The sequence below is a fragment of the Notolepis coatsorum genome (genome assembly GCF_963971535.1).
Source record: "Notolepis coatsorum genome assembly, chromosome: 5".
In the NCBI taxonomy this organism is placed as follows: domain Eukaryota; kingdom Metazoa; phylum Chordata; class Actinopteri; order Aulopiformes; family Paralepididae; genus Notolepis; species Notolepis coatsorum.
Genome location: NC_140169.1, coordinates 161,081,770 through 161,106,726, shown reverse-complemented (window position 1 = coordinate 161,106,726; position 24,957 = coordinate 161,081,770). Strand labels below are relative to the sequence as shown.

The 24,957-nt window shown below is 44.9% G+C and overlaps 1 protein-coding gene across 1 annotated transcript in view; it reads left to right on the top strand.

Annotated features, from left to right (window-relative positions):
- The window catches only part of myo3b (myosin IIIB), a gene marked incomplete at its 3' end in the record, with an annotated part of 495,246 nt that overhangs the window by 296,481 nt on the left and 173,808 nt on the right, over nucleotides 1-24,957 (top strand).

Below are 24,957 nucleotides of genomic sequence, written 5' to 3'. Positions count from 1 at the left end.
TAACACCTAAATGAAATGAAAGATGTATTTTTCACCTCGTTAGCCGATTACCCAGGTCATATTGTCCTCTTCCAGGTCCTGGGATATTTCAATGTTTTGGCTAATTTTGATTTAAATTGTATAATTCCCATTTTAAAATGTTTTACCATGGTATGTTTGGTATCTTTTTTTTCAGCACAGCCTCACATATATGACCTGACAGTTCGTTTTCATATTGTATAATACTGTATACTGTATACTGCATAATGTACAACACAAAACACAAAATCGGATTGAGAAAATGTGTTATTTTTAGTATGAACCAATGCAAACATATCAAATCAAGGATATAAAACAGTGGAAATGCACCCTCAGGTAGCATATTTACATAAACAAAAGAGAACAAATCAGAATTCAATTTACAAAGCATTATTTTCTCCATACACAGGTAATAAACACAGACGAAATTTTGATTCTCAACTGGAAATGATCACCAGCATGCTTTTTTTTAACAAAAAGTCAGTAAATGTAATTTTCTTTACAAAAAAAAGTAAAAAAAATGTTTTACAGTAAAAAAGTAAAAAATTACGAAATAATTAAATTGTGGGATATTCAATATACATATATACAGTACACATATGACTAGAGTGTAGTCATATAGAGTGCAGGATGCCTGAGGCGTATCCAAAAAAAATATTGCACCTGTCAAACTGTAACGCCTTTTGACAGGTGTTACCTGTGTATACGTGGCATGGGGTCTAGCTGCGGTCCTGGGGATCTGCACGGCATGAACCGGAGGGGCTGAGGGGCTGGATCAGGATCACTGTCAGTCTTCCAGGGCATCTGATCTCCTGCCTGATCTCCTGCCTGGGCTGGACGTCTTGGCCTGGCCTGGGTTGTCCTGCGTCGGACTGGAGCAGGCTGCTCATCATGTCTGCACATAAATGGCACACACATTGTACATATAAAACACTGCTCATACAACACACACACACTGTATATACACTCAATATTCCATTCTGTATATATTGCGTACAAAGTCTGCAAACCTAGTAATAATAAAAAAGCAATAAACATCCATAATAAGTCTCTCACCTGTCTGGGTCATTTCTTGACCTGGATCTGGCTTGGGCACGCCCTGCCCCCTAGATGTCCCAGGCAAATCATTGCTGTAGACAATGACATGTAAAAATACATTATTTTCAACTTTTATGAACAGAGTAATAACTAAAACAAAAGCAATAATAATAATAATAATAATAATAATAATAATAATAATAATAATAATAATAATAATAATAATAATAATAATAATAATAATAATAATAATAATAATAATAATAATAATAATAATAATAATAATACGTCTCACCTGTCTTGGTTAGCCCTCCTTCCATGTCTCACTGAACTGGTTGAAGGCAGGGCTTCTGCTCCTTCTGCTCCTTGCTCCTCCTCACTGTAGACATTCAACATTCAACAAGGACTCTCTTGATGCACACTTATCATGTACACTTATCCTGTACATGTGCATTCATCATGTGCACTTATCATGTGAAAGCCTTTCTTTGCCTTTCCCAACAAGTCTGACTAAAACAAAAGCAATCAAAGTCCAAAATAAGTGTCTTTACCTTTCATTGTTGTCATCAGTGGACCTCTCGTTGTAGTCATCATTACCAACCAAAGATGGGTCGTCAACGTTAGCATAGGATAGCTCAAACTACTACTACAAAAACGTCTACTAATACTACTACTACTGCTACTACAACTACTACTACTGCTACTACTACTACTACTACTACTACTACCACTACTATTACTGCTACTACTACTGCTACTACTACTGTTATAAAAGTCGAACTACTAACTACTAACTGTCCGACGAATTTCTCACTCATGTGCAGGCTTGTTCTACTCTTTTTTCTGGCAGTAACTTCCACCTCCTTCGTCACTTCCTCCCAATCTGTTCCGTTTCATTCTAGCACAAAAAATTGCCAAGATATTGATAAAAATGTAACGCATGTAAAATTAAATCTGGCACATTTTACGCATGCGTAAAAGTTTATTTAGCATCGAATTGAAATGATCCTGGTTGAGTCATTTATTGGTTTATCAACACAAAATAAAAAGTAGCGTGTAGTTTCAAGGCCACGTCATAATGCCACGCCGAAAAAACCCAGGAAATGGACTAAGTTTTCGATACAGAGCGGCACAAACTGATGACGTCACTTCATCACGGCGCCGTGAGCCGCGACCGGGAACCGTTATCAGTCAAACAAACAAATATACAAAACATATCTCATGTCAAAATCCAATCCCTTTTCCCGTCTGAAAAACTATTTTTATTATTGTAATACAAATTCCAACCAATAACATGGTAACATTGATCAGATTCCATGTGATGTGTGTCATTCACATCGTTGTCAAAGACTCAGATCTGAGTCACATACAGTATGAGCGGATTTGGACCACTTTCACTTGCAGTGTGAAAGTAGTCCTTAGACCAGCCTACAAATGTCACCTAGAAACACAAAACGTAAGGTTATGTATATAACCAAGTTCTGTGAATTATGGCGACGCTCAGCATCATCTGCACTGTACTTCAGATCCCCTCAATTTTATATAACAATTTATCAATAAGTCTTGACAGACACAACCATTCCACCAGACATGCTTCTGCACGAGGTTTTACACTTCCAAAAGTGAGGTCGAATGCAATGAAGCGAACTGTCATGTTCCGTGGTATGCAGGAATGGAACTCTCTTCCCAGACATGTTAAGCAGGAGAATAGTAAATGTTGTTTCAAAATCATGGTAAAACAACATTTTCAACCAAAGAAATTGACATTCCCTAATAGATAGTGTGTACGTAAATGAAAATGTATGTGTCTGATAACGAGATAGGTATATATGGATGAAAAGGCATGTGTCTGATAGGAATATATTATTAAAATATTGTATAATTGGCTGATATGAACATAGATAATGTATGTAAAAGCTAAATAGTATATTATGCTGTATTGTATTATGAATTAATTATGAGTAGGTATTATTGTATTGTATTATGAATTCATAAGGCGTATATATTGTTATATTGTATTATGAATTTGATTAGGGTTTTTATTGTTGTTTTAATTGTATGTATGACATGTAAATGTTGTGAGTGTATAAGTCTGTAACTGTATTTTATGTGTTATGGACCCCAGGAAGAATAGCCCCAGCACTGCTGTGGCTAATGGGGATCAAAATAAACTTAAACTTAAACTTCACTTTGTGCACGAGCACTGAATAAAAAATTTCAACATGTACCTTTACATCCCAACATTCGTCTGGCCACACCCCCATCCGCTTACCTTCATAAGCAGGTGTGTGGTCACCTACTCGCCTCCTTCCCAAACTTTCACCACAAGGCGAGATCAATGTCTACACGGAGACAGTGCTGGACTATGTTCGTACTTTGGTGGAAGAAACAATCCCCACTACCACAATGAGAGTTTACCCAAATCAAAAACCCTGGGTAGACAAATCCGTCCGTGAAGCTCTGAGAGCGCGCACCAAAGCATACAACGACGGCCTAGTGGCAGGCAACATGAATGACCACAAGGTGGCGCGATACAACGTAAGGAGGACAGTGACAGAGGCCAAACGGCGCTACAGGGATAAAATTGAACTCCAGTTTGAACAGGCTGACTCTAGAGCTATGTGGCAGGGGCTCAAAACGATGACAGACTACAAAGGCGCCTCCCTCAAACTGAACAGTGACATCTCCTTAGCAAATGACCTCAATACCTTCTATGCGAGGTTTGATGCTGGTAATAACAACACCAGCCCACAAGCCACGGCAATGGGGGGGGGGGGGGTCTGCTGCTGAGGGAGACTCAGTGTTCAGGGTAACAGAGCATGAGGTGAGGCGGACCTTTAAAAAAGTGAATATCAGGAAGGCAGCAGGTCCGGACGGCATCCCCGGCCGCGTCCTAAAAGTCTGTGCCGACCAACTGGCCCCGGTATTCACTGACATATTTAACCTGTCCTTAGAACAGGCTGTCATCCCCACCTGCCTGAAGAAGTCCATTATTATCCCTGTACCCAAAAAATCCAAGCCTGCTTGCCTCAACGACTACCGCCCTGTAGCTCTCACCTCCATAGCCATGAAGTGCTTTGAGAAGCTAGTAAAGGGCTACATCTGCTCCTCCCTCCCCATCAACATGGACCCCCTGCAATTTGCATACCGCCCCAACAGGTCCACGGAGGACGCCATAGCCCATGTGCTGCACACAGCAGCATCACACCTGGACAAGAGGCAGGGGAACTATGTGAGAATGCTATTCATCGACTACAGCTCGGCATTCAATACCATAGTCCCCTCCATACTCATAGCCAAGCTCAGGGACCTGGGCTTGAACTATGACCTCTGCCAGTGGGTCTTGGACTTCCTGACGGGCAGACCCCAGGTGGTGAGAGCAGGCAACTGCACCTCCTCATCCATCACCCTCAACATAGGGGCCCCCCAGGGCTGTGTTCTGAGTCCCCTCCTCTACTCCCTGTACACACACGACTGTGTGGCTCAGCGGAGTAGCAATACAATCATCAAATTTGCTGACGACACAGTGGTGGTGGGCCTGATCTCTGCCAACGACGAGAGGGCCTACCTGGAAGAGGTCAAGGTCCTGCCGGGATGGTGCCAGGAAAACAGCCTCTCCCTGAACGTCAGCAAAACAAAGGAGATGATTGTGGACTTCAGGAGGTCGGGGGTCAAGGACTACAGCCCCCTCAGCATCGACGGGGCTCCGGTTGAGAGAGTCAACAGCTTTAAGTACCTCGGAGCCTACATATCTGAGGACTTGACATGGACCACACACATTGACAGTGTTGTGAAGAAGGCACGACAACGTCTCTACTTCCTCAGGCGCCTAAGGAAGTTCCAAGTCAGTCAGAAGATCCTTAAGAACTTCTACTCATGTACAATAGAGAGCATCCTGACTGGCAACATCACCTCCTGGTTTGGGAATAGCACTGCACAAGACCGAAGCAGACTACAAAGAGTGACACGTTCAGCCGAACGCACAATTGGAGGGGGGCTCCCCACCCTCCAGAACATTTACAACAAGCGGTGCAGGGGCAAGGCTAAGAGAATCATTAAAGACTCCAGTCACCCGAACAACTGCCTCTTTGAACTGCTGCGGTCAGGCAAGCGATACCGGAGTCTCAAGGCGAGCACAGAAAGACTCAGAAGAAGCTTCTATCCCCAGGCCATCAGGCTGCTAAACGAACAATGAACACTACACAACAACAACCATCAAACGCACATAGCACACACATCCACACGCACACACTCACTTTAAACAAACACACTGTAGCACCCACTCCACACACTTTATAGCACACACTCACTTTAAACAAACACACTGTAGCACCCACTCCCCACACTTTATATTTATTGATGAAGGACTGCACTACAACTCATACACCTTACTGTAAATTGTACCTAAATTGTACCTCATCCCATTTCTGCTCTGCACTATATAGTACTGTACATTAGTACACTGCATAGTATTGTATATTATATGGTAACTCAGTTACGTCTATTCTGCATCGAACATTGTACATATGTCTATACTGAACACTGTGACCTCATTTTCTACTTCTAAATTACATGCTATACTATGTTATTTGATACTATCTTGTCTAGCACAGTCTCTGGAGCGTAACAGTAAGAAGCATTTTGTATGAAAGTATTCTGTACTTCTGTATGACAACTATTAAAGAAACTTGAAACTTGAAACTTGAAACAAGGGCCGCTGCGGCGTCTGATGCTGAGCGTCGCCATAATTCACAGAACTTGGTTATATACATAACCTTACGTTCTGTTTCATTATGGCTTTCGCTCAGCATCATCTGCACAAGAGGAGCTGAGCGGGAGCCACAGCTCGACAAATGTACCCCGCTGAGGCCCCCCACAACCATCAGACCGGGGAGGACCGAGCCCCCGACCCTCCCTAATAGAGGATACCCTCCCTATTGGAGGCTTACGGGAGGGAGACGGATCCGACCGTGCGAAGAGGAACTCAAGCAACTCAACGCACAGGGTGAGCAGACCGTGGCTTGACCCCACGACTACACACACGCACAACCCGCATGCCACCAAGGAACAAATGGAAGGAACAAACCTCGTTACTGCCCCCAAAATCACGGGGTCAAGAGCAAACCCAACCCTGTGGCAAGGCTGTAGCAGCGGAGCGCGAAGGAAGACCCAGACCCACTGAAGGGACTGGATCCCCTCGAAAAACGAGGCCCGTAGAGGTCAATGACGCCAGGCATCAAGACCCCACCAGGCGGTCACTTAATGACACCGCCCCCCACATCGCCAGCGTATTCGGATAGGGCCCCTCCAAGAGTGGGCCCTTTCCCCCCAATAGTACACCGCCTGGCACACTGACCCTGCAGAACAGGCAGTCAGCATGGCCGTAATCACTCAAAAAAGTCCGACCAACGGAAGCAGGCAGCGCACCGGGGAAACCAGGCAGCAGGCGCCAAAGGAGTCAACTGAAAACAGCCCCCCCGGCGGAAGGGGCGTATGCTGGCGTTGTTGAGCACCATGACAAAGCCTCCCAGAGGGGTCGAGGCAGAGAAGGCTGACACGATTGGCAGACGTCATGAACGTGCAGGGGCACACTCAACCGGGTAACCCGGGAGTTGACTCTGCTCCAGCACACCAGGGAATCAACCACCCTCTCGGTACACAGACGGTGGTTGTTCCTATAACCCCTCAAGAAAAAACTCCAAAACACACCTGCGGGTATACACTGGCTATACCGCAGTACAAGTGTTTCAGTTTCCAAAATAGGGTTATTCCAGGCCTACGGGTCGATGAAACATTACTTCGGACCGGGCCCGGCGGCTCGGGAAGCACACAGGGTTACCAGAGGAGGTCCAAAAGACCACCCCAACAGCCCCCTCTTCGACACGCGTGAGAGAGGAGCGAAAAGAATGGAGAACCAGCCTTAACCCCCTGAGGTCTAGAGTGTGTAGCTCCACCTTCTCAGAATATTCTCTTTTTTTTGTTACATAATGTAAAATTACAGATTCATACCTTCAAAATAAGCCATCAATTGTCAAATTTGAGACGATAGTTTTCAATCAATGTCCTATCAAACATTCTGGTAAAATCCTAACTACTTTTCAGGATAGGACGAGAACTTGATCCAAGTTCATTCAGCTATCTGATGAGAGAACTACACTCCCAGAATTCAATGTGATCATTGTCACTAGAACCATTTCACACCTGGAGCAAAGGCCCAGTCATTCCTTTGTTATTCCAGTGAATGGACCCAGCAGGAGGCCTAGCCTAGCGACAAGCGGCCACTACATAGTTGGGTATTGAAAAAATGCTCATATCCAAAAGTAGTAGAGAGAGAGAGAGAGAGAGATAGAGAGAGAGAGATGGTATTTACAGTACTGTACCATATCAAAAAAAATAAGCAAACCAATAACAATTTGTGGTTGTATTTCTCTAGAATGACTAGAAGACCTTCTGGGGTGGACGCCAAGCCTGTTCACACAACAGCAGGAACTTGCTGCACAGCCGCATGAATTTATTTTCATTGATGAGGCTGGATTCAACCTAAGCCAAACAACACACATTCAAATCCAACCCTAACTAACCTTACTGTCATGCACTTGTCCTAATATACTAACCTACACTGTAGCACTCAACACTTTGATGAACATTGTTAGTTACTCAGCTGATAGAATTGTGCCCTTCCTGATGACTTGTCGTACAGAACTTGTAAGTCGCTTTGGATAAAAGCGTCAGCTAAATGACTAGATGTAAATGTAATGTGTAAATGTGCAAATGTAAATGTGTGTGTGTGTGTGTGTGTGTGTGCGTGTGTGTGTGTGTGTGTGTGTGTGTGTGCGTGTGCGTGCGCGTGTGTGTGAAAGTAAGACATCCTTGACTTAGTAAACTCACTGACAGCACGTGTGGCAGATTTATATCCAGCTTTTAATTTGATCGTTTGTTTGTGTGTGTCTGTGTCTGTCTGTCTGTGTATGTGTGTGTGTGTATGTGTGTGTGTGTGTCTGTGAAACATGTCTTGTACTCATTTACCTCACTAAATACAGCAATGTGTAACTGTAGATTTCAAGAGAGAGAGAGAGAGAGAGAGAGAGAGAGAGAGAGAGAGAGAGAGAGAGAGAGAGAGAGAGAGAGAGAGAGAGAGAGAGCGACATTTATAATAATTATATTATTAATTAGTTTTTTTACACACACACACACACACACACTAATAACATGATCATAACCAAACCAATTTCAAATGTATCATCAAGTACAAAATAGATTTGATCATAATATTTATGAGAATGCATGTTTTTTCACACTACAGGAGGAGTATGTCACAGTATGATGTCATAATCGAACATTCTAGAACATTTGTGTTCTATATATGCAACAATTCTCTGAGCATTTCCTGGCATTTTTTCAGACTACAACATCAATCCATTCATCTTTCCTTGTGACAATATTGTCAACCACTGTACTAGACTGTACAAGAAATTCCTTCTGTAATGTACTGATTTCTTTTGATTTCTCTGTTTGAGAGAGAGAGAGAGAGTGTGTGTGTGTGTGTGCAGGGGAGTAGCTGGGGGGGGGGTTAGGATGATTCCAAGGGCCCAGCAAATGCCCCAAATTTTTTTATAGATTGGGGGCCCCACATTTTTTAATAGATTGGGGGGCCCACAAATTGATTCTTTCATGGGGCCCAGAATCTCCAGCTACGCCCCTGTGAGCGCACCTTTCTACTCTAGAGAGCTGTCATCACCGTGATGCGCGCTTGAATGAACTGCGAGATAACTCATAACTCGTACACACACGCACTCTGTCTGCCATACAGTAGTTTATGTTGTTTTAGCGCGACGTGGGTATATACACGGGCGAGGATGAAAAGCATAAGACTACTTTTAATACATAAATTAACGTTCCGTCGGGTCCCGTGTATTCTCGAGAGAGAATGATAATAATAATAATAATGCAGGACCTCTTCAGATTATATTATCAACGACAGACAGTGAGAAACACAACCCCCCCCCCCTCTCGCGCTGAAGAATATGCATATTAGATCACTCAGTGATTAACACCTATGCGCTGTTTGTGTGTGCGCGCGTCCATGTATGTGCGTTTCGTGACGCGTTTGTAGTTCTTATCGCAAATGGAGATTATTACAAGCATACCATCTAGCAAGAATTAAACGTATTTACAAGTCGTATTAGGTTTAGCAAGTTGGGGGACGTATACCTTACATGTCAAAGCACTAGAAATGGCAATTTTTCTATTTTTATCGATTTCTGAAAAGATGTGCTTTTTGAGCATTTAAGAGGGATTCTAATTTCTTTTGTTGTCCGCCGACGGGTTCAAAGCTCCAGCGTGACCTCTAAGGGTTAAGCTCACCGCACTTGGTATTCCCAGGCGGTCTCCCAACCAAGTACTAACCAGGACCGAACCTGCTTAGCTTCCGAGATCGGACGAGATCGGGCGTGTACAGGTTGGTATGGCCGCAAGCCATTACGATAGTGCAGAGTACAACATGTACCCAACAAAGGGTCTCCATAACGCCTAACCCTGTGACACCCGGGCCGACCCAGCATTTTTCCCCCCGAAAAAAGCACAAGTCCCTTAGGGTACCAGAACAGCAGATTTGCAGCCCCGGCGGACAACGGGTTAACTGACCTGGACCAGCGCGACCAGACCAGTCCCGTGCCCTAACCACACCGACATGCCCACTCCAGAAGAGGGGGTAGGTATGCGTGTCGATCTAAAACATGAAAAGAGGGCGCCACCCAGACGGTCCCATTTGGACCGCGCTCAGTGGCCCACCCCAAGGGCGTGAGACCCCTCTACCTATGTTCTGATCTATTCCGTTAACATCCCCCAGATATGAACGAGAATTCATCGAGACAACCTAGTAAACTGGCGCTCGGAAGAGACAAAACTCCATCCCAGTTGCCCTATAAAAACACTGTTTTAATAACGAGCAACCAAGGCGCACTTAGTCCCTGCGTGATTCTTAACAGAAACACCCCAAGCCAGCACTATGTACGCGTCGAGATCCAAACACATCAATGGATAGTCTAGCAAGACACCAAACATTGTTCCTCCAAGTCGCCTGGGAGAACGACACGGAGCCGTCGTGCTTCATGTTCCTTCCTCTTTTTATTTAAAAAAGAAAGAAACACAGACTGACATGAATCCCACGTGACGCAGCTGAGGGTACATTTCTTTTACATTTTTACATCCCACCACCCTCGCCACAGGGAGGAGACGGAAATCCCCAGAGAGACTTCCCACGCGAGCTGTATAGATTGAAAATAATATATTGCAACATTGAGCTATGTAACACTTGGGTTAGGGCTCTCCGAGGAGGAGGCACCGAACCAATACACACTCGATAATCAAATTGAATCGAATACACACACAATAGAGCAGAACTCCTTTTTGAAGTTCTACTCACCTTGACAATCTGAGGAGGAGGCTCTGAAACTCTGAGGAGGCTCCCTCACAGGGAAGGAGAGTCCGAACTCACAGAAGGCACTTCTCCCCGAGGAGGAGCTTCGTGAGGAGGAGCTCTGACAACTCCCTGAAACAGATCCATAACATGGACCTGAACAACCCACGGAAGTCTTACCAACAGAGACACGCTCAGTGACGTACTCTATGGCGGGGGAATTTCACGCCCAATCTTCCAGGTTAATTGAAATTAACACAGATCTAGGTAGATGGGACAAACTACCCCTATCCCTTCTAGGAAGGATAAACGTCATCAGGATGAATATCCTTCCGAGATTGAACTTTCTCTTTCAAAATGTACCCTGCTACCTATCTATAACATATTTTAACATATTGAATAAACGTATCTCAAAATGTATTTGGTCCAATAAAAAACCAAGGATTAAATTACTGACTCTTATGAAACCTGAGTCCATGGGTGGTCTAGGTCTTCCCAATCTCCAACACTACTACTGGTCAGCCCAACTTCGAAATATAGTATCATGGTCATTGGGAGGACCAGACTCACACTGGATACAGATAGAAGCGGGACAGGTTGATCCTTTACCTCTAAACTCTCTTTTTTTTATAAAGAATTTTGACAAAATAGAAAATATAAAGCAATATTTCACGGTTGTGAATACCCTATCTGCATGGAAAGATTGCTCGAAAAAGTTTGGCATAACTAAATGCATCTCTGTTTATTCACCTATTCATCAAAACCCTGACCTAAAAAAATATTTTCATTCAACTGATATAAACAAGTGGAGACACTTGGGGGTAACTCAACTTAAAGACCTTTTTCATAAAAACTGGAAATTAAAAGCATTTCAGGAGCTAAGAGAAGAATACAACATTCCTAACTCAGACTTCTTAAAATATATGCAAATTCAAAGCACTTTAAGTTCACTTACTAAAGAAAACAAGTTAAGCTTTGAAATGACAGAATTGGAAGAAAAACTAACTACCTCATCCACAATTAAAGGTAAAATCAGTGAACTATATGAAATTCTAACTAATGAATGCCAAACAGTCTTCCCAGCTCTATTAAGATGCTGGGAGACGGACCTGGCAACGAAATTTGAAGAAAACAATTGGCAAGATATCTGTGATCGAACTTTCTTTCCCTTTACAAGCAATAAGATCAAAGAAAGTAATTTCAAATTTATTCATAAATTCTACCTTACTCCTGTAAAAATGCACAAAATCTCGAAAGAAAACTCACCAAATTGCCCAAGATGTAAAATTAAAGAAGGAACATTTCTGCATATGTTCTGGCAATGTAGCAAATTGAAGCATTTCTGGAACAAGATCCACTTATTTACTAAATCTGTCATGAAGTTGGAATTTGAGTTATCACCATGTGTCTATCTATTAAATAATATAACAAACTGCCACTTAGACCAAAAGAAATGCAGACTGTTGGTATACATAACATATTTTGCAAAGAAATGTATACTTCTTCTATGGAAAAATGAAATCGCACCAACATTCAATATGTTCATAGAACAAATATCTCAGTTTCTTCCCTTAGAAAAGATAACGCTTGAAAAGCACAACCAGGGTCACTTATTTCAAGAACTCTGGAATCCACTCTATACTCAACTGGAAACTCATAATGTAGTCCTATAAATGTGTCATATCTAAAATAACAGACGTGGAGTTTTAGCAGATTAGATTAGCTGATCTGTTGAGGCTCTTTGTCTGCGTGTAAGTGCCTGGTTGCCTGCGCATGGCTGTCAAACCCTGCCCCCACGGGGTCGGGTCTGGGAAAGGGAGCTGAACATGCAGCGGCCCGGACCCTTCTCTGTCGGAGTAGCTATCGATAAGCGGGTGTGAGCAACTGGGTGCTATAAACTGTCACTGTTTACAATACCGACATTTGCACTTTTATTCCTTATTCCTTATTTACTTATGATTTACCTACTGTCCCTTTATTTTATTTTATTTTACTTTATTTTTATTATTATTATTAATTTTTTTTGTCTAATTGTTTATTTGTGTGTATGTGGGCAAGTGTATGTGTATGTGTGTGTGTGTGTATGCCTGTATGCGCGTGTGTGCGCGTGTACGTGTGTGTATGTCCCAGTGTGTGAGTGTGAGTGAGAGATGGGAGAATGGATTGAGTGGGGAGCACAAGGAAAATTGTTAAAAATTGTTCATGAGAGTGACACTGAACATTCTGTAGATCTGTCGATTGAATGTGAAACCTCATGAAAAATAAAAAGATTTCAAACAATCTTCCAGGGCGTGGGACCAGGAAACTCCCCCCCCCCCCCCTCTTACCCTGTAACGTGCCGAACAGCAACGTGACAGGAACCTTGAAGGACAGGAGGTTTTAACCCCTGACCAATCAGAAAAGGGGAGGAAAAGATTACCAGTTCACCCCTTTACGACCCCACACCCATGATACGATGTAATGAAAAATAGAGCATGACACAGTCATAGCCTGCTACATGAAGCATCGAACAGCCTCACATAGCTCATGTGCTAACCTGCTATCTGATTTTTACTAAGGAAAAAACACAGAACAGAGAGGGCCCCTTAAGAGCCCCGGTACCAGACTTACACATGTGCTTCTGTGGGCCAAACCTAACCCAGTTGTAGATCACAAGACACACACAACCCTTCATCACAACAAAAAATGGCAAAAGTACACTCTTACAGAGGAACGCCGTCTTTCATAACGAGAGAATACAGAATCCTTGATTATGTATTGGCCACAGGCCTTGCTAAGCACACATGATAAGTGACCAAACAATCTTTTCTTTAGGAAAAAAATAGTTTCTCAAGCGGAAAGCACAACCCCAGCAATTAAGCTGAGGGTTACATCGTATCCCCACAAACACAGTGACACAATATATTGTAACCAACATGTCTGAGAGGAGGGGGGGAAGCCCCAGGGAAACCGGGGGGACACCCCTCTTATCTTACCCTTGATACGACCAAGGCGAACAGGCACCTCTGTTAATGTGTGAACATACTGTTCATTGTCATCACAGGCTGAGAAAAAGATTCATTCCTCAATCACATGTCACTAAGCATAGCTTTACAGGTTTAATTAACCCTCTTAGTTGTGAGTTCACCCACGGTACAAGTACAACGTTACATGAACACACATGTTCTCATCACAACCAAACCAGTTAATTTTTACACACGTAAAAAACAACGCCGATTCACTGCAGAGAGAAGCTATACCAGTGACAAGACAATTCACACACAACACGCGTCGTATCCTCAATGTATTGCAGCAACACATGTTTTGGAACATTGTTATTACAAAACATTTAGAAGGGAAGAAAAGAAGAAGTGTTTAAAGTCCGGTCGGGACTCCTACCTTCACCCAGAACGCAGGCCGAAAGAACCGCAACACAGGTTAACGGGACACCGAGTTGAACCCAGCACCTCCTGCGCCGGTGACGAGGGTATGTCCGCAACGCCACCCAGCCGCCGTCCTCCATGTTGACGAAGTCCTCGCTGGCACTGGCAACCGGGTGTAGGGTCGACTAACATCCTCTGTCAAAGATGACGTCGTAGTCAGAGTGTTTTAAGGCATGTTATAGTCACAGTATCGTTTCAACAGTGTAGCATTAAGCTAACAGCCGTCCGACTGATAGCAACAAGCTAACGTTTACTAGCCTGGTAAACACAGCGAGCTAGCGCCGCAGCTAACAGCTGACTGGCTAACACAGTAGGCCACAACTAGCACGCCAGCTAAGCAGCTATCACCTGAACTGTACACAACGACATAACAAGCCACACTTCAGACAGGCCGCTGTCCAAGTCCCTCCCCATCCTAAGAGGGAAAAGAAAAATAATGTCAAACACAGTTTTCAATGGTGATCCAGACATACAGCGGGGCCAGCACAATTCCCATTTCGGGCTGCAGCCGACTTTGAGCATGGAACTCCCGATAAAGAAGATCCTATGCCCTCATTTCCTCGTTAGGGTGTACTTTCACTTTTATGTGAAAGATGGGGCCTGCACGGGACAGAGAAGCATCCGCTCGTCCAGAGAATCCTGGGTTCACCAGGCCCTGGTCGCGGCCCACTAGATTGACCATCATGGGCGTCAGACCAAGATCCTCCGACCGCCGTTTAAGAAGCCGAGCAGAGGACGCCAGTCTGGAGTCGGCGTTTCGTAAAATTGTCAGCTAACCCCCACAGCATCAACAACAACCAGAGCTCGCAAGCAAAATAGTACATACCCCACCCTGGAAGCGACCGCCTTCTCACAATAGTCGGTGCTTCCCACAGTCCAGCTGTATGGCCGGAGGGCCAACCCATCCAGCCGCAGCAAGGAGGACTGTAGCTGGGGAGCATGTCAGCGGCGTGAGCTCCTAATACGAAAAAGCCGTTGAAGGTCAGAATGATCATCATCTTCCAGACACTCCAGTAACGAAGACAATATCGCCGTATTTTCTCGAAATAGTGAGAGAGAAAATAAAGATATGATGTCAACGTATCTTCCCGTTCTTTTGTTTTCCAACTTTCTTCTACTAACAACCTCGTCAAGTGGGGATCTACCGAAGGCACTTCTTGTGGTGAAAGTGAAGAAGGAGGCGAGTAGGTGACCACACACCTGCTTATGAAGGTAAGCGGATGGGGGTGTGGCCAGACGAATGTTGGGATGTAAAGGTACATGGTGGAATTTTTTATTCAGTGCACGTGCACGAAGTGAAGTACAGTGCAGATGATGCTGAGAGAAAGCCATAATGAAACAGAACTGCTTAGCAAGCTCAGCCTTCTCGTGAACAAGATTACTACAAAAACCTTTACTTCTGAGTATCCTTTCACTACCTACACTACAAAGGGTTAACGCTCTCTCACTACCCCACTACAGAAGGTTAACCCTTTCACTACCTACACTACAAAGGGTTAACGCTCTCTCACTACCCCACTACAGAAGGTTAACCCTTTCACTACCTACACTACAAATGGTTAACGCTCTCTCACTACCCCACTACAGAAGGTTAACCCTTTCACTACCTACACTACAAAGAATTAACGCTCTCTCACTACCCCACTACAGAAGGTTAACCCTTTCACTACCTACACTACAAAGGGTTAACGCTCTCTCACTACCCCACTACAGAAGGTTAACCCTTTCACTACCTACACTACAAAGGGTTAACACTCTCTCACTACCCCACTACAGAATGTTAACCCTTTCACTACCACACTACAGAATGTTAACCCTTTCACTACCACACTACAGAACATTAACCCTTTCACTACCAACTACAGAAGGTTAGCCCTTTCACTACCACACTACAATAATAATAATAATAATGGATTGGATTTATATAGCGCTCTTCTCTGACTCAGAGCGCTTCACAGAGTCCATTATTCGTTCATACACAGTCATACCGGTGGTGGTAAGCTACAATTGCAGCCAGAGCTGCCCTGAGGCAGACTCACGGAAGCGTGGCGAATAATCATCGCCTACGGCCCCTCCGACCACCACCAACATTCATTCACATGCATACACATTCATACGAGGCAAGTAGGTTAAGTGTCTTGCCCAAGGACACAACGGCAATGGGATGGACACGGGCTTGAGCGGGATTCGAACCACCAACCCTTCGATCATTGGACACCCCGCTCTACCCCTGAGCCACGCCGCCCCACTACAGAAGGTTAACCCTTTCACTACCACACTACAGAAGGTTAACCCTTTCACTACCACACTACAGAACGTTAACCCTTTCACTACCACACTACAGAAGGTTAGCCCTTTCACTACCTACACTACAAAGGGTTAACGCTCTCTCACTACCCCACTACAGAAGGTTAACCCTTTCACTACCTACACTACAAAGGGTTAACGCTCTCACTACCCCACTACAGAAGGTTAACCCTTTCACGACCTACACTACAAAGGGTTAACGCTCTCTCACTACCCCACTACAGAAGGTTAACCCTTTCACTACCTACACTACAAATGGTTAACGCTCTCTCACTACCCCACTACAGAAGGTTAACCCTTTCACTACCTACACTACAAAGAATTAACGCTCTCTCACTACCCCACTACAGAAGGTTAACCCTTTCACTACCTACACTACAAAGGGTTAACGCTCTCTCACTACCCCACTACAGAAGGTTAACCCTTTCACTACCTACACTACAAAGGGTTAACGCTCTCTCACTACCCCACTACAGAATGTTAACCCTTTCACTACCACACTAGAGAATGTTAACCCTTTCACTACCACACTACAGAACATTAACCCTTTCACTACCAACTACAGAAGGTTAGCCCTTTCACTACCACACTACAGAAGGTTAACCCTTTCACTACCACACTACAGAAGGTTAACCCTTTCACTACCACACTACAGAACGTTAACCCTTTCACTACCACACTACAGAAGGTTATCCCTTTCACTACCTACACTACAAAGGGTTAACGCTCTCTCACTACCCCACTACAGAAGGTTAACCCTTTCACTACCTACACTACAAAGGGTTAACGCTCTCTCACTACCCCACTACAGAAGGTTAACCCTTTCACTACCTACACTACAAAGGGTTAACACTCTCTCACTACCCCACTACAGAAGGTTAACCCTTTCACTACCTACACTACAAAGGGTTAACGCTCTCTCACTACCCCACTACAGCAGGTTAACCCTTTCACTACCACACTACAGAACATTAACCCTTTCACTACCACACTACAGAAGGTTAGCCCTTTCACTACCACACTACAGAAGGTTAACCCTTTCACTACCACACTACAGAATGTTAACCCTTTCACTACCACACTACAGAACGTTAACCCTTTCACTACCACACTACAGAAGGTTAGCCCTTTCACTACCACACTACAGAAGGTTAACCATTTCACTACCACACTACAGAAGGTTAACCCTTTCACTACCACACTACAGAACGTTAACCCTTTCACTACCACACTACAGAAGGTTAACTGAGGATTTACCCACTGCAGTGGTGAGGTCTGCTCTTGATTGAACGAAGTCTAACCTAGATTCTAGCCGGCACCTGGCACACGGCACACGGCACCTGGCACACGGCACACGGCATCCCACACACGGCACACGGCCACACGGCACACGGCAGTCTGTCTGAAGCTACACGTTGATAAATAGCCAACAAAGATTCCTCCCGGCAAAGAAGGTTTATAAAGTCACCTTGGCTGCGTTTACACTGACAGCCTTAGTGCTCAATTTAGATTGATTGCTCAGGTCAGATTTTGTTTTGTTTGGCTGTTTGTTTTTATAAAAAAATATGTATATCTGGCCAGATTCCAGTGTGAACCGGTCATGCTCCTGAACTGACCTGCATGCGCAAATTAACAATAAAATACATAAAAAAAAAGAAATATTGTGACAAATGTCAATGTAGACTAGAGTAACGTATTGTAATAGTCGCCTGAAAGTCGCATTACTGTTCAGACTGAGGTCACATTGCAAAAGATCAGACCTGTATCTGATTTATAGGACCAACATAGGAAAGTGTCCCAAATCAGAATTGAAAAGATCAGATTCCATGTGATTTGTGCTGTTCACACTGTTTTAAGAAAAATCATATACATTTAGATTCTAAAGTAAATGTACCTTAGGAAACTTGATGTCTCTAAAATGCAATTTCCTTGTGACTTTAAAGATCCAGAACAATGAAAATCGCTGCAGTTATTTTTTTTCTTCTCCAGATGGTACGTTGATGTAACGTTACCCAAACATTACCTTTGATCAACAGAATCAACCCATTTCAGATCCAGTCTGCTTCCCTGAAGAGATTGCATAATCTACTCAGATTTCCCTGATTGGTCCAGTTGGCCTAGTTGTAAAGGATACCAGCTCAGTAGTCAACAAACAAGTGATGAAACTAACTTTGTTACAATTCAGTTAATGGTAGTGATTCAAAAACATCCACTGCAGTGCAACTGTGACGATGTGTTTATCACCTGCCTGTACAGTTATCCCATAGCAGCCCGATCACACTGGTCCTATGAATTAGTTTACATTTGATTAGATTAGATTAGATTCAAATGTAGTCATTATACAGCACAAGTACAGTGCAACAAAAATAATGTTGTTGCGATATACAATGTACAGGTGATTCAAACTGGGTGTAAAATATATAAATTAGTACTACTGAGTAATAGGGCTAATCAGATGTTGTAGTATTAATATGTACAGTGATGCAGCTATAATGTATTATACTTCATGTATCACACTACTAACTTGACATCTCTTGTCAGTGAACAGAGGGCCACGCCCCCTCCGTCAGAGAGTTGTCTGACTGGTCAGAGAGGCCACGCCCCCTCCGTCAGATAGTTGTCTGACTGGTCAGAGAGGCCACGCCCCCTCCGTCAGAGAGTTGTCTGACTGGTCAGAGAGGCCACGCCCCCCTCCGTCAGAGAGTTGTCTGATGTGGTCAGAGAGGCCACGCCCCCCTCCGTCAGAGAGTTGTCTGACTGGTCAGAGAGGCCACGCCCCCTTCCGTCAGAGAGTTGTCTGACTGGCTCAGAGAGGCCACGCCCCCCTCCGTCAGAGAGTTGTCTGACTGGTCAGAGAGGCCACGGCCCCTCCGTCAGAGAGTTGTCTGACTGGTCAGAGAGGCCACGCCCCCTTCCGTCAGAGAGTTGTCTGACTGGCTCAGAGAGGCCACGCCCCCCTCCGTCAGAGAGTTGTCTGACTGGTCAGAGAGGCCACGCCCCCTTCCGTCAGAGAGTTGTCTGACTGGTCAGAGACGCCACGCCCCCTTCCGTCAGAGAGTTGTCTGACTGGCTCAGAGAGGGTGAAACATTAAAACAGTTAATCTGAAGCTGAGCGAATGACGCCTCCCGACGTGAACGCTCCACTGATAGGCTTCCCTGACTGGATTAACATCAGCGTACTGGCTCTTTAAAGGTTAGACGTGAACAGGGGTGTAAAAAGTACCCAGAAATTATACACTTAAGTGAAAGTATGGGTACCGTCTCAAAATCGTTACTCAAGTAAAAGTCAGAGTATCTGGCTAAAAACACACGTGAGGAAAAGTCCAAAAGGTTCTACTTTTAAATGTACGATTAATAACGTTAACGTTAGTTCGGCCAGAGAGACAAATATACGAATTAAAATGGTTGGACCTGCGAGATTTGTACTTTGTACTTTGTAGGTCTGCATTTTAAATGTAAGGAGTAAAAAGTAGGGTTTTTTTCTCTCTGAAATGTAATTGAGTAAAAGTACACAAAAAAGTTGACAAAAGTATACAAACCTAATAATACTAGAGTAAAGTACAAATCCCCAAAAACAGTACGAAGTACAATTACAAAGTACTTTTTTTAGTTGTATTTTACACCCCTGGTTAGACGTGAACACACCATAAGGCGAGAAGAAGGCTTTGGAGAACACAGCTACAACTCTGTTGAAACTCCCTTCAACACCTCTAAGAAAAAAGGACTTCATAATGAGACCCCAGCGTGGTCTTTCACATTGATGTAAAATGTAGGCCGTCTTGTTCTCAAAGACGCTGAAAAGGTTTAGCCCTTTCACTACCACACTACAAAGGGTTAACGCTCTCACTACCACACCACAGAAGGTTAACCCTTTCACTACCACACTACAGAAGGTTAACCCTTTCACTACCACACTACAGAAGGTTAACGTTTCACTACCACACTACAGAAGGTTCTATTTCATTATGGCTTTCGCTCAGCATCAGTTGCATAATATCTCGCTTCAGTGGATATGCACTGAATAAATTTCAAAATGTACCTTTACATACCAACATCCGTCTGACCACACCCCCATCTGCTGCCTACATAAGCAGGGGTGGGGCCACACACTCATCTCCTTCTCAAATTTCATCCACAAGGAAGTGCCTGTTATATACCCACTTGACGTGGAGAAAATATTTAGTCTGAGGAAACGAAAACCGAAGAACAAGGAGATACGTTGACATTATATCTTTATTTTCTCTCTCACAATTTTCGAGAAAATACGGCAATATTGTCTTCGTCACTGGAGTGTCTGGAAGATGATGATCATTCTAAACCTCCACCGGTTTTTTCGTATTAGGGGCTCGCGTCGCTTATATACTCCGCAAACTGCAGTCCTCCTTTGCTGCGGCTGGATGGGTTTGGCCCTCGGGCCATGCAGCTGGACTGTGGAAGTCTGTTGTGAGGGACTGGTTGGTTTTCGAGCCTGGGTGAGTAATGTTTGCTTGCGAGCGCCAGTTGTCTGTTAGTGCTATGGGGGCTAGCTGACCATTTTTACGAAAGCCGGCCCCAGATTAGGGTCCTCTGTTCGGCCTCTTAGGCGACGGCGGAGGATCTTGGTCTGAAGCCCATGATGGTCAACTAGTGGGCCGCGACCAGGACCTGGTGATCCCAGGATTCTCTGGACAAGCGGATGCTTCTCTGTCCCGTGCAGGCCCAATCTTTCACATAAAAGTGAAAGTACACCCTAACGAGGAAATGTGGGCATGGATGTTCGTTATCGGAAGATCCATGTTCAAGTCGGCTGCAGCCCAGATGGGACTTGTGCCGGCTCCGCCGTATGTCTGGTAAAATCACTGTTGTAAACTGTGTTGACATTTCTTTTTCTCTTCTCTCTTAAAGGATGAGGAGGGTTTCAGACGGCGGCCTGTCTGAAGTGTGGCTTGTTATGTCGTTGTGTACAGTTCAGGTGATAGCTGCTTAGCTTGCGTGCTAGTTGTGGCCTACCTGTTAGCCAGTCAGCTGTTAGCTGCGGCGCTAGCCCGTTGTGTCACTAGGCTAGGAAACGTTAGCTTGTTGCTATCAGTCGAGAGCGGCTATTAGCTTGATGCTACACTGTTGAACGTTGCTATGACTATAACATGCCTTAAACACTCTGACTACGACGTCATCTTTGACAGAGGATGTTAGTCGAACCTACACCGGGAGCCCTGCCAGCGAGGACTGCGTCAACATGGAGAAACGTAGCGGCTGGGTGGCGCAGCGACGTTACCCTCGTTGCCAACACAGGAGATGCTGTGTTCAACTTCGGTGTCCCGTTAACCAGATTGCAGTTCTCTTGGCCTGCGCTCAGGGTAGGAGTCCCGACCGGACTTTAAACACTTCTTCTTTCCTTCCCTTCTAAATGTTTTGTAATAACGATGTTTTCCAAAACGTGTGTTGCTGCAATACATTGAGGATACGACGCGTGTTGTGTGTGAATTGTCTTGTCACTGGTATAGCTTCTCTCTCCATAGAAATCAGGTTGTTGTTTACGTGTGTAAAAATGATCTGGTTAGTTGTGATGAGAACATGTGTGTTCATGTAACGTGAACTCACAACTAAGGGGGTTAATTAACCTATGAAGCTATGCTTAGTGACATGTGATTGAGGAATGAATTCTTTTCTCAGCCTGTAATGACAATGAACAGTGTGTTCACATATTAACAGGTTACCTGTTCAACTTGGTCGTATCAAGGGTAAGGAAGGAGGGGTGATCCCCCCGGTTTCCCTGGGGCTTCCCCCCCTCCTCTCAGACATGTTGTTTACAATATATTGTGTCACTGTGTTTGTGGGGATACGATGTAACCCTCAGCTTAATTGCTGGGGTTGTGCTTTCCGCTTGAGAAACTATTATTTCCTAAAGAAAAGATTGTTTGGTCACTTATCATGTGTGCTTAGCAAGGCCTGTGGCCAATACGTAATCGAGGATTCTGTATTCTCTCGTTATGAAAAACGGCGTTCCTCTGTAGCAAGAGTGTACTTTGCCATTTTTTGTTGTGATGAAGGGTTGTGTGTGTCTTGTGATCTACAACTGGGTTAGGTTTGGCCCACAGAAGCACATATGTAAGTCTGGTACCGAGGCTCTTAAAGGGGGCCCTCTCTGTTCTGTGTTTTTTCCTTAGTAAAAATCAGATAGCAGGTTAGCACATGAGCTATGTGAGGCTGTTCGATGCTTCATGTAGCAGGCTATGACTGTGTCATGCTCTACTTGTCATTACATCGTATCATGGGTGTGGGGTCGTAAAGGGGTGAACTGGTAATCTTTTCCTCCCCTTTTCTGATTGGTCAGGGGTTAAAACCTCCTGTCCTTCAAGGTTCCTGTCACGTTGCTGTTCGGCACGTTACAGGGTAAGAGGGGGGGGGGGGAGTTTCCTGGTCCCACGCCCTGGAAGATTGGGCGTGTGCACCGCGGAAATTCCCCCGCCATAGAGTACGTCAATGAGCGCGTCTCTGTTGGTAAGACTTCCGTGGGTTGTTCAGGTCCATGTTATGGATCTGTTTCAGGGAGTTGTCAGAGCTCCTCCTCACGAAGCTCCTCCTCGGGGAGAAGTGCCTTCTGTGAGTTCGGACTCTCCTTCCCTGTGAGGGAGCCTCCTCAGAGTTTCAGAGCCTCCTCCTCAGATTGTCAAGGTGAGTAGAACTTCAAAAAGGAGTTCTGCTCTATTGTGTGTGTATTCGATTCAATTCAATTGTTGTGTATTGGTTCAGTGCCTCCTCCTCGGAGAGCCCTAAACCAAGTGTTACATAGGTCAATGTTGCAATATATTCTTTTCAATCTATACAGCTCGCGTGGGAAGTCTCTCTGGGGATTTCCGTCTCCTCCCTGTGGCGAGGGTGGTGGGATGTAAAAATGTAAAAAAAAAATACCCTCAGCTGCGTCACGTGGGATTCATGTCAGTCTGTGTTTCTTTCTTTTTTGAATAAAAAGAGGAAGGAACATGAAGCACGACGGCTCCTTGTCGTTCTCCCAGGCGACTTGGAGGAACAATGTTTGTTGTCTTGCTAGACTATCCATTGATGTGTTTGGGTCTCGACGCGTATGTAAGTGCTGGCTCTGGGTGTTTCTGATGGGAATCACGCATGAGGCTGGTGCGCCTTGGTTGCTTGTTATTAAAACAGCGTTTTTATAGGGCAACTGTCTCTTCCGAGCGCCAGTTTACTAGGTTGTCTCGATGAATTCTCGTTCATATCTGGGGGATGTTAACGGAATAGATCAGAACATAGGTAGAGGGGTCTCACGCCCTTGGGGTGGGCCACTGAGCGCGGTCCAAATGGGACCGTCTGGGTGGCGCCCTCTTTTCATATTTTAGATCGACACGCATACCTACCCCCTCTTCTGGAGTGGGCATGTCGGCGTTGTTAGGGCACGGGACTGGTCTGGTCACGCTGGTCCAGGTCAGTTAACCCGTTGTCCGCCGGGGATGCAGATCTGCTGTTCTGGTACTCTGAGGGACTTTTGCTTTTTTCGGGGGGAAAAATGCCGGGTCGGCCCGGGTGTCACTGGGTTAGGCGTTATGGAGACCCTTTGTTGGGTACATGTTGTACTCTGCACTATCGTAATGGCTTACGGCCATACAAACCTGTACACGCCCAATCTCGGAAGCTAAGCAGGTTCGGTCCTGGTTAGTACTTGGTTGGGAGACCGCCTGGGAATACCAAGTGCGGTGAGCTTAGGGCTGGTTCTCCATTCTTTTCGCTCCTCTCTCACGCGTGGCGAAGAGGGGGATGTTGGGGTGGTCTTTTGGACCTCCTCTGGTAACCCTGTGTGCTTCCCAAGCCGCCAGGCCCGGTCCGAAGTAATGTTTCGTCGACCCGTAGGCCTGGAATAACCCTTTTTTGAAAACTGTAACACTTGTACTGCGGTATAGCCAGTGTATACCCGCAGGTGTGTTTTGGAGTTTTTTCTTGAGGGGTTATAGGAACAACCACTGCATGTGGTACCAAGAGGGTGGTTGATTCCCTGGTGTGTTGGAGCAGAGTCAACTCCCGGGTTACCCGGTTGAGTGTGCCCCTGCACGTTCATGACGTCTGCCAATCATGTCAGCCTTCTCTGCCTCGACCCCTCTGGGTGGTTTTTTTTTAATGGAGGCTTTGTCATGGTGATCAACAACGCCAGCATACGCCCCTTCCGCCGGGGGGGCTGTTTTCAGCTGACTCCTTTGGCGCCTGTCTCGTCCGCAGTGCTCCAGGCTCAGGTTACAGCCTGCTGCCTGGTTTCCCCGGTACGCTGCCTGCTTCCGTTGAGTGATGGGGTTCTTTCTAGACTCCTCAAAAAACTCCCACAAACAATGGCGTAGTCGGAAAAATGGTCTTGGTGTTGTTTTATTTCCCAGCCTCCAAGGTGCAGAGGTGACATTTCATAACAAGTGACATAAACTAAATAAATAACTAAACTATACTACCTCTGCAGTCTATCAGATGCGTTCCACAATAACGGCATCTGATAGACAAAACACTTACTGGGTGGCGCTTCCCTAGTTACCCATTTTGCAACCGTTATCTGGTGAAGCACCACCACAGAGACAAACAGACTAACAATACACATACGGCACTTCCCTCAGTCACCTACAGTGTAACTGGTGCAGGGCAAGAACCCAGAACCTTGGGCATGCAGCCCTCATGACACCTGCACTCCTCCCCCTCCACAGGTGCCACACATAATTAATTAACAAGACTAAACAGGTGCTACACATCAATTGAATTACCGTTTCCTATACACACATTATCTAA